Here is a 14,735-nt window from a genome sequence, read left to right on the forward strand (position 1 = left end):
TACACATATCAATGGTTTATTCCTTTTTATTGCTGACTAGTTTTCTGTGATGTAGATGTATCATAGTTTATCTATTCATATGTTGATGGGTATATGGGATGTCTACAGTTTTTAACTATTATAAGTTAAAACTACTATGAAAATTCATGTGCAAGCTTTTGTGTGGGCATGTACTATATACCTCCTGAATAAATACCTAGAAATGGAGTGGATGGATCATATGGCAAGTGTATGCTTCACTTTTTCAAACAGCGCCGAACTCTTTTCCTACCAGCAGAGTATGAGAGTTCCAGTTCTTTTTTTAAAAATATTTTATTGATTTTTTACAGAGAGGAAGGGAGAGGGATAGAGAGCCAGAAACATCAATGAGAGAGAAACATCGATCAGCTGCCTCCTGCACACTCCCCACTGGGGATGTGCCCGCAACCAAGGTACATGCCCTTGACCGGAATCAAACCTGGGACCCCTCAGTCCGCAGGCCGATGCTCTATCCACTGAGCCAAACCGGTTACGGCGAGAGTTCCAGTTCTTTCAGAACTTTGTCAACATTCGGTATGGCCAGTCTTTAATTTTACACATTTTAATAGGTGTGTAGTGGTATCTCCTTTTACTTTTAATTTTTACTTTCCTAATGACTAATGACTAATGACATTGAGCATTTTTTCATATACTTATTTGTCATCCATATATCTTCTTTGGTGAAAGTGTCTATTTAAATATTTTGGCCATTTTTATTGAACTGTTTATTTTATTATTGATTTTTGAGAGCTCTTTATATATTTTGATATGAGTATTTTATGAGACATATAATTTGCAAGTATTTTCTCATGTTTATTCTCTTTGCATTTTTTTTTTTTTTTAAGAGCAGAGGTTTTTGATTTAATGAAGTCAACTTTATCAGTTTATTCTTCAGGGATTATGGTTTTGCTGTTCTTTTAAATAAATATTTACCTAACCCCCAAATACAAAATTTTTTAATGTCTTATTCTATAAGATTTATAGTTTTGGGTTCTGTGATCCATTTGCAATTAAGAATTGTGCACAGTACAATTTATGATCAAAGTTCTTTTTAATTTTACTTTTGTGCATAAGAAAATCTCATTGTTCCTGTATAATTTGTTGAAAAGACTATTCTTTATTTATTAGATTACCTTTGTATCTTGGTTGAAAATCAGTTGTCCATGTGTGTGGGGGTTGTTTATGGATTTTCTATTCTGTTACATTGGCCTGTTTTTCTGTCTGCACTCTGATAACACACTGTTTGCCTCACTGTTGTTTATTATAAGCAGTGGTGTTAGTGTTAGTTCTGAAACTTTGTTTTTCTTTTTCCAAGTGTTTTTGGCTAATATAGGTCTTTTGCATTTAAATATGAATTGTTGAATGTTTTTAATTTCCACAAAAAAGTCTGCTGAAATTTTGATTTGTATCACATTGAATTGTAGATCAATTTGTGGAGAACTGGCATTTGACAGTTGTATCTCCTGACCCATGAACCCAATATATCTTTTCATGTATTCAATAATTCTTAAATTTCTGTCAGCAATGTCTTGAATTTTCCAGTGTAAAATAGCCATGTCATGTCTTCTGTTAGATTTATCCTTAAGAAACTCATATTTTTGATGCTATTATAAATGGCACTTAAAATATTAGTTTCTAGTCATTTGCTGTTGCTATAAAATGCAATTGATTTTTTGTATATTAGCTTTGTATCTTGAAGCCTTACTATGCTCAATTATTAATTCTAGTAGCTTCTTTGTAGATTGCATGGGATTATATACATTAGATAATAATGTTGTCTGTGAATAAAGACATTTTTACTTTTTCTTTTCAATACTGCTATCCATAAATTTTCTCAAGGCAGTAAGCTTGGGCAATTTCAAAGTTCACCTCATTTACTTCCCACCTTTCAGGATTACTGTCCTTCAGTGCCTGATGTACAGTGTTTTGCAATCTGTTGTTCCATATATTTAATTTTTTTTTACTGTTTCAAGCAAGGGGGTAAATCTGGTCCCTGTTAGTTCTTTATCAAGAAGTTATGTATACAACAACTAATCATATAGTATTACTAGAGGCCCAGTGCACAAAAATTTGTGCACTTGGGGATTGGGAAGGGGGGGGCCCTCAGCCCGGCCTGTGCCCTCTCGCAGTCTGGGACCCCTCGGGAGATAACGACCTGCTGGCTTAGGCCTGCTCCCAGGTGGCAGAGGGCAGGCCCAATCCCTAGGTGCAGCCCCTGGTCGGGCTCAGAGCAGGGCCGATTGGGGAGTTGGGGCGCCGCCCCCTGGCATGCACAGAGCAGGGCGGATTGGGAGGTTGCGATGCCACCCTCAGTCATGCTCAGGGTAGGGCTGATTGGGGGGTTGGGGCACCGCCCCCTGTCACACTCAAGGCAGGGTCGATGGGGAGGTTGCTGCGCCACCCCCTGTCACGCACAGAGCAGGGCCAATCAGGGGGTTGGGGCGCTGCCCCCTGTCACGCACAGAGCAGGGCCCATCAGGGGGGTTGGGGTGCCGCCACTGTCACACTCAGGGCAGGGCCAATGGGGAGGTTATGGCTCTACCCTGTCACACACAGAGCAGGGCCCGTGGGGATGGGGGTGGGGCTCCGCCCTCTATCACCCACAGAGCAGGGCCAATCAGGGTGTTGGGGCGCAGCCACTGTCACACTCAGGGCAGGGCTGATGGGGAGGTTATGGTGCTACCCTGTCACACACAGAGCAGGGCTGATCAGGGGGTTCGGGCGCCTTCCCCTGTCATGAACAGAGCAGGGCGGATAGTGAGGTTGTGGCCCTGCCCCCTGTCACACACAGAGCTGCAGGGTGATCGGGGGTTTGGGCTCTGCCCCCTGTCACGCTGATTCGGTGCCAGGAGGCCTCACTGCTCCGCTGATCCCGGTGCTGGGAGGCATATTACCCTTTTACTATATAGGATAGAGGCCTGGGGGCCGGCTGGTTTGCCCTGAAGGGTATCCTGGATCAGGGTGGGGGTCCCCACTGGGGTGCCTGGCCAGTCTGGGTGAGGGGATGATGGCTGTTTGCAGCTGGTCACACACCCTTCAGAGTGGGGGTCCCCACTGGGGTGCCTGGCCAGTCTGGGTGAGCGGCTGAGGGCTGCTTTCAGGCTGGTGGTTGTTGATTTGAAGCTCCCAACCGCTCCTTTTTTTTATTTTATTCTGGGCCAGCTTTAGCTCTGGCTCTAGCTCTGAGAGCAGGTATCTGGTTTGTTTCGGTTCTATAATCGAAACAATGTATAACTCCAGCTCTGAGATCCCGGCCTATATTTGTTAGAATGTTTCAAACTGCCAGCTCAGAGGCTGGCAGCGGCAGGCTGGGAACGTTGCAGTCTGCAGTCACGGGAGCAAGCAAGCCTCTTGTTTGCTTCCAGCTGCCTGGCTGCCGGCCGCCATCTTGGCTGACAGTTAATTTGCATAAGGATACGCTGATTAGCCAATGGGAACGGTAGCGGTCATACGCCAATTACCATGTTTCTCTTTTATTAGTATAGGATAATGTTTACAATGAAAAAATAATAGTTGCTACCTTCACATCCCCAATATTTGTCCCTTAGAATCAATTGCTCTAAATGTTTTAAGCTTTTTCTCTGGAATTTAACTCCAGATTTTCACTCGCATGCTTATATTGCTTTTCTTAAAATTTAATTTTAGGGTTTGCCTTCCTTGTCATCCTACCAATGACATCCCCATGCCCACATACTTCTTTCTGCACCCACCTTCCAGTTTAGGTATGTTATAAAATAAGCTTTATATTAATATAGCCCCATAAGTATGTTTGCAGGTAAGCCACAAAGTGTAAAAAATTGAAAAAAAGCCGAAACCGGTTTGGCTCAGTGGATAGAGCGTCGGCCTGCGGACTGAAAGGTCCCGGGTTTGATTCCGGTCAAGGGTATGTACCTTGGCTGCAGGCACATCCCCAGTAGAGGATGTGCAGGAGGCGGCTGATCGATGTTTCTCTCTCATCGATGTTTCTGACTCTCTGTCTCTCTTCCTTCCTCTCTGTAAAAAATCAATAAAATATATTTTTAAAAAAATGAAAAAAAAATTTAAAATTATGTATAGATTTAAAATCAACCATACCCATGCATCAGATGACCTAGAAAATTTTATACGAATATATACTTCTGGGCTCTAAGTTGGTCTGCTGTATTCGAAACTCTATGCTGGAACCTTAGAGATGTATTTTTAAAACAATCAGTGGTCACTCTGACTTACCTGGTTTGCAGTTTGGGAATAACGGCCTTCCAGCTCATCTCATTCAGGAAGTGCATTGTTATAACTATGATAATATCTTCATTGTTTTTGACTATCAGATTGCACTAACGTTTGGCTGCCCTACATTTATGTCTGACACTGCACGTTAGTAAAAAATGCTATGGTCTCCTCTGTCAGCCGTGTAGTCAAAAATGCTATGGTCTCATCTGTCAGCCAGCACTAAGTCTGAGCTTTGCTAGTAATGACTAGAGTACAATTGGTCTGAACTTGTGGCAGTCAGGCATGGGATTCATATTGCTGGGCTCACTGAGCTGAAATAAGAGTTAACTGTCGCTTTTGAGGAGTCACTGACAATGGGATTGACTCAAATTCTTCTGTGCACCTGTATGTTAGTGCTATTAGTCTGTAAAATTTTGAGTTTTGGTTAGTGGTAGCCTTGAACAGTGTGCTATGCAAAATGTCACTGGCACCACCTGTGTCTCCATTAGCTTCTGTAGCCTAATTAGATTTCTATCGTATCAGGAAATATTCAAAGTGTGCAACTGGTGAGGCTTCACCCTGTTTGGCTACCCAGTGGGAACCAGGGTATAACAAAGTGAATGAACTCTCTGCCCTTGAAAATACGGGAACTGGTTTTAAGCAGTAAATAAAATTAGAAATGTCCTCCTGAGACATGAACGCCAGGTCCTTCCTGGAAGATACCGCAGCCTTTCCCAGTCATCTTCACAAGTGCCAATGCTGGGTGTACTACTAACAAAGCACATGCATCTCTTGGAAACTTTCAAACAGTAACATTTGACTTAATTACCAGACTCTAATATGAAAGCAGTACAGTCTCTGAATAGCTGTGCTGCATAGCTCACTTTCATTTTACAGTTTTTAAAAAATAATTTAAAAAATTTCAGCCCTAGCTGGTTTGGCTCAGTGGAAAGAGCGTCGGCCTGTGGACTGAAGGGTCCCAGGTTCGATTCCGGTCAAGGGCATGTACTTTGGTTACAGGCATATCCCCAGTAGGGGGTGTGCAGGAGGCAGCTTATTGATGTTTCTGTCTCATCGATGTATCTAACTCTCTATCCCTCTCCCTTCCTCTCTGTAAAAAAAATCAATAAAATATATTTAAAAAAAATTTCAAATAAAGTTGACATACAATATTGTATTAATTTCAAGTGTACAACCCAGTGATTAGACATTCATGTAACTCACAAAGTAATCACCCCGGCAAACCTAGTGCCCATCTGACACCATACATAGTTGTGCAATCTTATTGGCTATATTCTCTACTCAGTACTTTACATCCCAGTGGCTATTCTGTAACTTCCCATTTGTGCTTCTTAATCCCTTCATCTTTTTTCACCCATCCCTCCATCCCCCATTTCCATCAGGCAACCATCAAAATGTTCTCTGTATCTAGGAGTTTGTTTCTGTTCTGCTTTTTCCTTTGTTTTATAGATGCCACATATAAGTGAAATCAGCTGGCATTTGTCTCTTTGTTTAACTTATTCCATTCATGTTGTTGCAGATGGCAAGATTTCATTCTTTTTCATGTCTGAGTCATATTTCATTATACATATGCACCATGTCTTCTTTATCCATTCATCTTTTGATGGGCATTTACTTTGTTTCCATATCTTGGCTATTGTAAATAATGCTGCAATGGACATATGTATGCATATGTCTTTTTAATTTAGTGTTTTGAGTTTCTTTGGATAAATACCCAGAAGTGGAATTTCTGGGTACTTCTTTGTCTCTTCTTATAGCCTTTGTTTTATCCTGTTACTTTCAGTCTGTGTGTGTCTTTTGATCTGAAGTGATTGATTCTCTTGTAGATAGAATATTTAAGGAGTATGTTTTCTTATCCACTCAATCACACTCTTTCTTTTGATTGTGTCATTTGTGGAGGTGGTTGGGAGGTGTTCTGGTGGGGTCTGAAGCTGTCCACTAGGTGTGTTGGTACTGTGCCCTCTTGGGAGGGAGACTGGAGCATTTAATCCATTTGAATTTAAAGTAATTTTGCTACATAAGTATTTATTGCCATTTTATTGTTCATATTTTAAAAAATATTTTCTTCTTCTTTTTCTTAATGAAGATCCTTTAACATGATTTGAATACTGGAAGCTCCCTTGTAGATAACTAACTGCTTTTAAGATTCTCTCTTTGTTTTGTTTTTTTACCTTTGGCATTTTAGTTATGATGTGTTTTGGTTTGGGCCTCTGTGGATTCATCTTGTTTGGGGGACTCTTTGTGATTTCTGAACTTGTATATCTATTTCCTTCAGCAGGTTAGAGAAGTGTTCTGTCATTATTTTTCAAATAGGTTCTCTATTCCTTGCTCTCTTTATTTTCCTTCTTGCAGCCCCATGATGTGAATGTCAAGTTGTCCCAGAGGCTCCTTAAACTACCCTCATTTTTGTTTGATTCTTTTTAATGTTCTGATTGTGTGTTTTCTGTAACCTTGTCCTCCAAATTGCTGAGTTGATCCTCTGTTTCATCTACTTTTCTGTTGATTCCCTGTAATGCATTCTTCATTTCAGTTATTGTATTCTTCATTTCTGACTGGTTCTTTTTTGTTTTCTATCTCTATTTTTATGTTTCCTATCTCTTTGTTGAAGTTCTCACTGAGACCACTGAGCATCCTTTTAACCACTGTTTTGAGCTCTGCTTCTGGTAAATTGCTTGTCTCCATTTTATTTAGTTCTTTTTCTGGAGCTTTGTTCTGGACATGTTTCTTTGTCTCCTCGCTTTCATAGCCTCCCTGTGTTTGTTTCTATGTATTAGAACAGCTATGTCTCCTGGTCTAGGCAGAGTAGCTTATGTAGTAGCTATCCTGCACCCCCGGGGGGTCAGTGGCACAGTCTTCCTGACCACCTGAGCTAGGCATTCCAGGTGAGTCCCTTGAGTGGGTTGTATGCACCCTCCTGTTGTAGTTGAGCCTTGATTGCTGTTGTCAGTGGGAAGGATTGACCCTCAGTCTGTGAAGACTGGCTATAACTCCAGTGGAGGAGCTGTTGTGCAGGGGCTGACCCTACAGAACAGGATTTGCTTGAGCAGGGCACTGTGCTTGCCAAGTCTGCCCTTTGGGTGTGTCATTTGTGGCGATGGTTGGGTGGTGTTCTGGTGGGGTCTGAAGCTGGATGTGTTGGTTCTGTGTCCTCTTGGGAGGGTGTCTGGAGCAAGCCAAGGTCAGCCTCTGCCTCTGCCTTGCCTGGACTCACATGTTATCACTCATGCTTGGCATAGGAGAGGCTATGCTACAAACTGAGACTGGCTGCCACTAGCACCAGCTTGGGGTAGCTTAGCAAAAGGTACAGGGCATGCCAAAGCCAGATGCTGCTTGTTTGGGGTTTGTAAACCTTTGCTAGCTTTTGAGAAAGTTTTCATCATGAGCAAAGACAGGTCATTTATATGGGAAAAACACTGGAAGCGACTTGGGTGGGACCAAAAGTTGGGTGGGGTAGGGTATTGGAATCACAAGGGTGGGGAGAACAGTTAGCCACATTGATAGAGACTCAGATATGGCAGCCATCTGGGCTTTCATAGGGAGGTCTCAACAAAGGAACAATCACTTTTGCCAGCACTTCTTTCTGGGAGAAAGCAGCCCCTCCAGTCCTTTCCCCAAAGCCAGACAATTCGGTTCCTCCTTGTGAACTTCTGGCAACTTTCCATCTGCTGCCCCAGCAATGGAGCTCAGAGCAAGTGAGTCTGAAAAAGACTGTGTGGCTTTTTAAGAGGAACACCTGGACTTCAGCAGCTCTTCCTCTCACTCAGCCACAATCTCTGCTGGTTTTTATAGAAAGAAGTTATGGGGACTTCTCTTCTTGTCACTGGAAACCTGGGTTAAGGGGGCTTGTGTGGGGCTGAGACCCATCCCTCCTCAGGGTGGAACCTCCACAGCTGAGATATCCCTCCTGATTTATAACCACCACATGGGATTTGGGACCAGCCTGTTCCACATCTCCACTCTTCCTATCAGTCTCAATGCTGCTTGTCTGTACACCTTTAGTTATAGGACCTCTGGTGAGCTAGATTTCAGACGGCTCTAAGTGATGGTTATTCTGTAGTTTAGCTATAATTTTGATGTGGTTGCAAGTGCAGCATTTACCTACTCCACCATTTTGATGGGAAGCCCTCCATCTTGCAAGTTTAAATGTCAATGTCCTTGTCTTATGGTCTGTTGCAGCCTTGAAGTAATTCCAACTTCTTCAGAGCCCAAGTCTTCCACACAGTTCCTTCCTTGACCCCACTTCATTAGTGAAGACCAGTTTAAAATTTTTGATGTGTAGAAATGTATAAAATCTCACATACTTCACAAACTATACTTTTCCAGAACTTGGAAACTGAACTTGATGACATCAACCTCTGCTCTTACAGGAGGTTGTTTTGCCTTTCAGAGAGCACAGTAGATGCTTTCGGAAATGATAACATTCTAAAAGTTTTTCAGAACTGAGCAAAATATCTATTAACTTATTAATTCATGCATTTACTTATTTAGTCATCTATTCATTCAAAAGTATTTAGTGAGTCCAGTAACAGAAAAGAAAATAACAAAAGGCCTGGGTGGGGTGAGAGTGTTATTTTAAATAGAGAAGGCCCCTTTGGTGGCAGAGACCTGAATAAAGTGAGAAAGTAAGTCATGAAAATACCTATGGAATTTTTTAAAAAATTGATTTTAGAGAGAATGAGAGGAAGGGAGAGAGAGAGAGAAACATTGATTTGTTGTTCCACTTACTCATGCATTCATTGGTTGATTCTTGTATGTGCTCTGACCTTTGATTGAGCCCCCTCAACCTTAGTGCATTGTGATGACACTCTAACCAACTGAGCTACCCAGCCAGGGTCTAGGGAATATGTTTTATGTAGAGGAAAGAGGGGGTGCAAATGTCCTAAGGCAGAAGTGTGCTGGAATATTTGAGAAAAAATAAAGAGGACAGGAAAATAAAAGCAGTAGGGGATGGGATCAGAAAGGTAGGAAGGGGGCCATATAAAATATAATCTGAACACTACTAGTATTTTAAATGTGAAAGGAGGTTTTTGGTGGGTTGTAGGCAAGGGAGTGACTCTGGCTTAGTTTTTACAAGATCCCTGTAACTGCTATGTGGACTATAGACTTGAATGATGGTGGTGGTTGGGGGAGGTGGGGTGGCAGTGAATGTTAGGGGAAGAATAGAGGCAAGGATTTGTAGCTTCTGGCACCCTTATGTCCCTGTTAGAAATATACCAATAAAGTAGAAATAGCAGGTATTCAAAAGATAGGTTTTATATTGATTTATTGCTACAGCTGTGATATCCTTAGAAAAAACCTGCATTACTTTAATTCAATTGTGCAGGTAAGTACTAAAATAAAATGTACCTTGTTTTAAAAACTAAGTTCCCTGCCTCCTCCAAGTATGAGGAAAGCAATAAAATAAATAAAATCCTCCTGTTTTTACTGCACACCGGACATAAATTGTGACTTACCCAGAGTGTGTAGAAAAGTATTGCTTGTAAGGCAGAGTTGTTAAGTGTCATTGTTCGGGTTCCCACAAATTGATTTTATAAGAGGCCTTTGAAAAAAAATTTGGAAGAAAGAAAGCAATTCTGAGTTTTTGCTGAAAACACAAGAATTGTTAAATAGGTAATTTTTTTCTATTATCAAATTGTATGAAAATGTAAATGTGTCTTATGCAGACTCCTGGGTTTTATCTCCAGAGGTCTAGAATTATAAATTTGTAGTGAGATATAAAAATATTTATTTTTATTTTGATGTACAGAAAGAGTAGTCTACTCATATTTTAGATAATTGCCTATGAAGATTTTCTGAAAACTAAGCCTTTGCTAAAAGTTCAACAGTGTATGTTTAATTAACATCATGAAGTCAGATGCTTATGTTCTCACCTTGTGGGATCTACTCAGACTGCACTTTGTTGGAAACTGCTTTTGTCTCCTCCTCCTATCACATAGCGGTTTAGGGACAGCCATTTCCCACAACATAACCTCATTTCTGCTCCTTCCTCTCATCACCAGCTATAGTTGATTAGTCCAGAAGTGCTGTCCTGACCTAAGTCAGGCTAATCAGAGCTGTTCTCTAGGACCAAAGATTTAAGCCTCCTGCTTGAAGCCATGAGATAGAAAATTTGGGAGTGTTTTACATTACATTGGAGAGCTAATCTGTTACTATTTATCAGTAACAGAGATGAATGAAGCCCACACAAAAAGGAAGACAGAAATAATAGGAAAATAGTCCTAGTAGTATTTGTTTTCTATTCCAATTGCCCTTGAAATACAGTTACATTCTTATTGTATACCTCAGTATCTGTGTTAGTTAACAATTGTTGCATAACAAATTAATCCAGAGCTTAATGGTTTAAAAGAACAATATTTATTATCTCTGGTGATTTCTGTAGGTCAGGAATTCATATATGATACTGTGGGAATGGCTTGTTTTTACTCCATGATGTCTGGTGCCTAAGCTGGGCAGCTCAAAGGTTGGCAGTGGAATAATCTAAATCTCATCCACTCACATGTCTTGTGGTTGATGTTGGCTGGTGAGGGAGGCCTTGTTGGCTAGGGCAGTTGGTTGGAACACCCTCACCTGGCCTCTGCATGTTCCCTGGGCTTCCTTACAACACGGTGGTGTAAGGGAGTTGACCATCATGGTTTTCCTGGGACTGAAAGGTTTCTCAGGACATGTGACATTCAGTGTTAAAACTGAGGAAGACCCTGGAAAACCAGGATGAGCTGTTTACTCTACATAATGGCTAGTTTTTTATGGAAGTTCCTGAGAGAGATAAAGGGTGTGTCGCATGAAAGCTGTAACTTTTTATTTTAATCTAGTTTTGCATGTCAAATAATATTACTTCTGCCATGTTCCATTGTTTGGGACAATCATAAGCTCCAGCTCAGAGTCAAAGAGACAGATCATAGACTCCCCACCCCTTGGTGGGAGGAGTGTCAGTCACATTATAAGATAAGCATGTGGGAATGGATAAATATATCAATGTGGCCATTTTTGTAAAAATTTTTTATTTTGCAAATTACAGTTGATGTAACATGGTCATAAAATATAATTTGCTACAGTGTTCTTCCATAAAGTCACCCTTTTCATTAAGTTCATTCAAATTAGGCTTCTATTACTTGCAAGCAAAATATTAATTTAAAAAACCACAAATATTGCCTGTTAATAATATTTAATATTCAACTGAAAGTTTGGTTTGAGATATAAATATTATAAATATTATAAAATATTTCTGAACAACTAGTCACCATATCAGGAAAGTGAACTGAAAGAATACCTACAGACAAGGCCAAAGTTTATCCCACAAAGAGTCTGGATCTGCTTCAAAATGTGAACAAATACATTATCAAGGCACTAAAGTTTTATATCATAACACTCTTAGCTGAGAAACATTACAAATTAGGCATTACTAATTTCCTAACAGTTATACAAGAAGCTAAAGGAAACTTCCCCACCACCAATAGAACCCCTGGTGAACTTTCCAAGTTACAATCATTAAAAAATTTACCTTTACACAATAATCACTGACTTATTATAGGATACAGTTAATTATAAGTCAGTTAAAAGGGCTACACATCTGAGAGGCTGGGCACTGTAGTAGAGGTGAATCAGTGTTGAGTGCAGAAGACATTGGCATCATAGAAACCCGAAGGAATTCTAGCTCTGTCATTCATTATCTCTGTGTGATACTAGTAACTTGTCCACCATGCCGCCACAGTGCCATTCTTGGGCAAGTTACTCAGCTTGCCAGATCTTCTACCCCAGGGTAGCTGGAAAAGAGATTTTAGAGAAAACAATTGGGCAAAGATTCCAACTACTCATATTTATAGTGTGGGTATCCCCCACTATTGCAACATCCCTGCCTCTTATTATGAAAGAAAAATCATGAAACTCAATGTAATCACACTTTAAGAAAAGAAAATGTTTAAAATTAAAATGATAAAAATAGAAGATATATAGGAAATAAAAATATATTAATTAAATAAATAAAATTTACACATCATATCAACAATTAAATAAAAGAAGTAAATTTAAAATGATCAATGTTATAGAAAAAAGGAAAATTTCTAAATGATAACTTTAATAAGATTTAAAGCTATAAAATAAAAATATTAAAGCCAATTAAAATAAAAATTTAAAAACATAAAAATAAGTTATAACATAAAAATCAGATAAAGTTGGAAAAGAGAAGTTGATTCCATTGTATGCTCTTGCCTCCTTTGTCAAATACTTATTGAGCATTATGGCTTGGGTTGATTTCTGGGTTCTCTGTTTTGTTCCATTGGTCTATATGCCTGTTCTTGTGCCAGTACTAGGCTATTTTGAGTACAATGGCTTTGTAATATAACTTGACATCTGGCATTGTGATCCCTCCAACTTTGTTCTTCTTTCTCAGGATTGCTGTGGTTATTCAGGGTGTTTTTTGATTCCATATAAATTGTTGGAATATTTGTTCTAGGTCTGTGAAATATGCTGTTGGTATTCTTACTATTTGCAGTGGCATGGATGGACCTAGACAGCATTATGCTAAGCAAAGTAAGTCAGTCAGAGAAAGATAAGTATCACATGATCTCACTCATATGTGGAATCTAATGAACAACATAAACTGATGCACAAAAATAGATCCAGAGACATAGAAAAATTGAACAGACTGTCAAACCTCAGAGGGAAGGTAGGAAAGGGTGGAGAGAGGGTGGAAAGAGATCAACCAATGAATTCATATGTGTCTATGCATAACCCATAGACACAGACAATAGGGTGGTGAAGGCCTGGAGGGGCAGGGTGGGAGAGGTCAATGGGGAAAAAGGGGACATATGTAATACTTTCAACAATAATGATTAAAATAAAAGGTGTACCAAACTATCGTTTGTTACAAGTTAATTCTAAGGGTCTTAAAACACTTCCCTAAATGTTCTGCCCAGTGCCCATGTCATTAAAACACTAAAACTAAAAAAAAAATTGAAGAGGAATTAAAGCAGAATAAATTAGAAATGATATTTTCTAAAAAACTGTAAGTGTGCAATGCTATATTCTTCATTATAAAAAGTAAAATCCTAGTTGAAAACAACCTGTGGATCTGAGTCTTTATCAAGGCTCCTTCAGCATGCAGTTCCTGGTAATGAAGAGCCAACATTAAATCATTGGCCATTCATACTGAGTTTGTGAATTTTACTCATCTTTATAACCTTGAGTCTGGCCCATTGTAGATATAGGTGCTTAATATTTGTGGAGTAAGTGAACAAATGTTTAATGGGTGCCTATTATCTGCAAGGCACCTTTTGCGATATCATTATGTAAATTACCTTAGTAAATTCTCATAATAATCTCATGAGTTATTTTTAATCTCAGTTTATCATGGAGTAGCTGAGGCTAAGAAAAGGTAAATGATTTTGTCTAAAATCATAAAAAAGTGTTAATTTATTATTAGACCACAGCCTCGTGCCCAAAGCATCTCAGTATCTCTTGGATAAGATGTACACACACACACACACCAGGCCATGGGGATCCCCCTTTTAACTGTACAAAGAGAATCAAATTCTATTTAATTCGCAGAGATCATCCAAGGAGATGCTGCTTTCAGATTCAAGACTCAAGGAGACTGTAGCAGATGGCTCCTCAGGTGCTGGTAGAAATGACAAAGCATTTCAACTCTGGTGATGTACATGAATGAGCTAAACACATGAAGGCCCTTTGTATCACATCAGAGGCTGCGCAAAAACTATTATTGTGCTAATGGGATAGAGAAGGAAAACTGGATTTGTCTGAGGCAGGAGTAGAGATGATTGGTGCTGCCCTCTCTGTTGCAGAGTGACTGTGAGGATCAAGTGAGATTATAGTTTGGAAGACAGTATGCAAGGTAGAAGCCTGTGGGTTTTGGAGTCAGAAAGATGTTGAATTGGTTTTTGTACTTACTGGCTATGTGACCATGTCAATTAAACTTTCTCAGGCAAAGATTATTACCATTTCCAAAGTGGGACAACACAGTGTTGTCTGTTTCACAGGTGTCTTGTGAGGATTAAATAGATTTTAATAGACATAATACATCTAAATGGCATTCAATCGGCAGAACATAAATGAAACCACACTTGGAGGACCCTGGGGAAGGAGGAAGAGAGAGCGCTTGTCTGAGGCATTGGTGCTCTCCCACCCTGCCTCTGGGTGTGCACAGGACACCAAGTAACTGCAGGGAACCTGTGGGAGATGGGTGGGATGAGCTGAGGAGAACATCCTAACAAGATAGGAGTTTTGTTTTCTGATTATTTCTTGCATCAATCTCTTGTTAAATACTCAGTGAGTTCCATGGAGGAATAGACACTGTTTTACACATCGCCTGACCCCCTGAGATGCTTCACATGGAGGTTGGCCCTAGATAGGTCCTGAATAAGTACTTGTTTAGTAATTACTGAGGTAGTTGGGACTCTCTGGCTTACCTGTCATGCTTTTGAGGGGACGCTCATGGCATGAATGGGGACTCCAGTCCTCTAATTTTAATACTTCCTCTGCCATCTCCTTAGCAG

The sequence above is a fragment of the Myotis yumanensis genome, unplaced genomic scaffold (genome assembly GCF_028538775.1).
Source record: "Myotis yumanensis isolate MYYU_CA2020_CCGP unplaced genomic scaffold, mMyoYum1.0.hap1 SCAF_10, whole genome shotgun sequence".
Lineage (NCBI taxonomy): Eukaryota > Metazoa > Chordata > Mammalia > Chiroptera > Vespertilionidae > Myotis > Myotis yumanensis.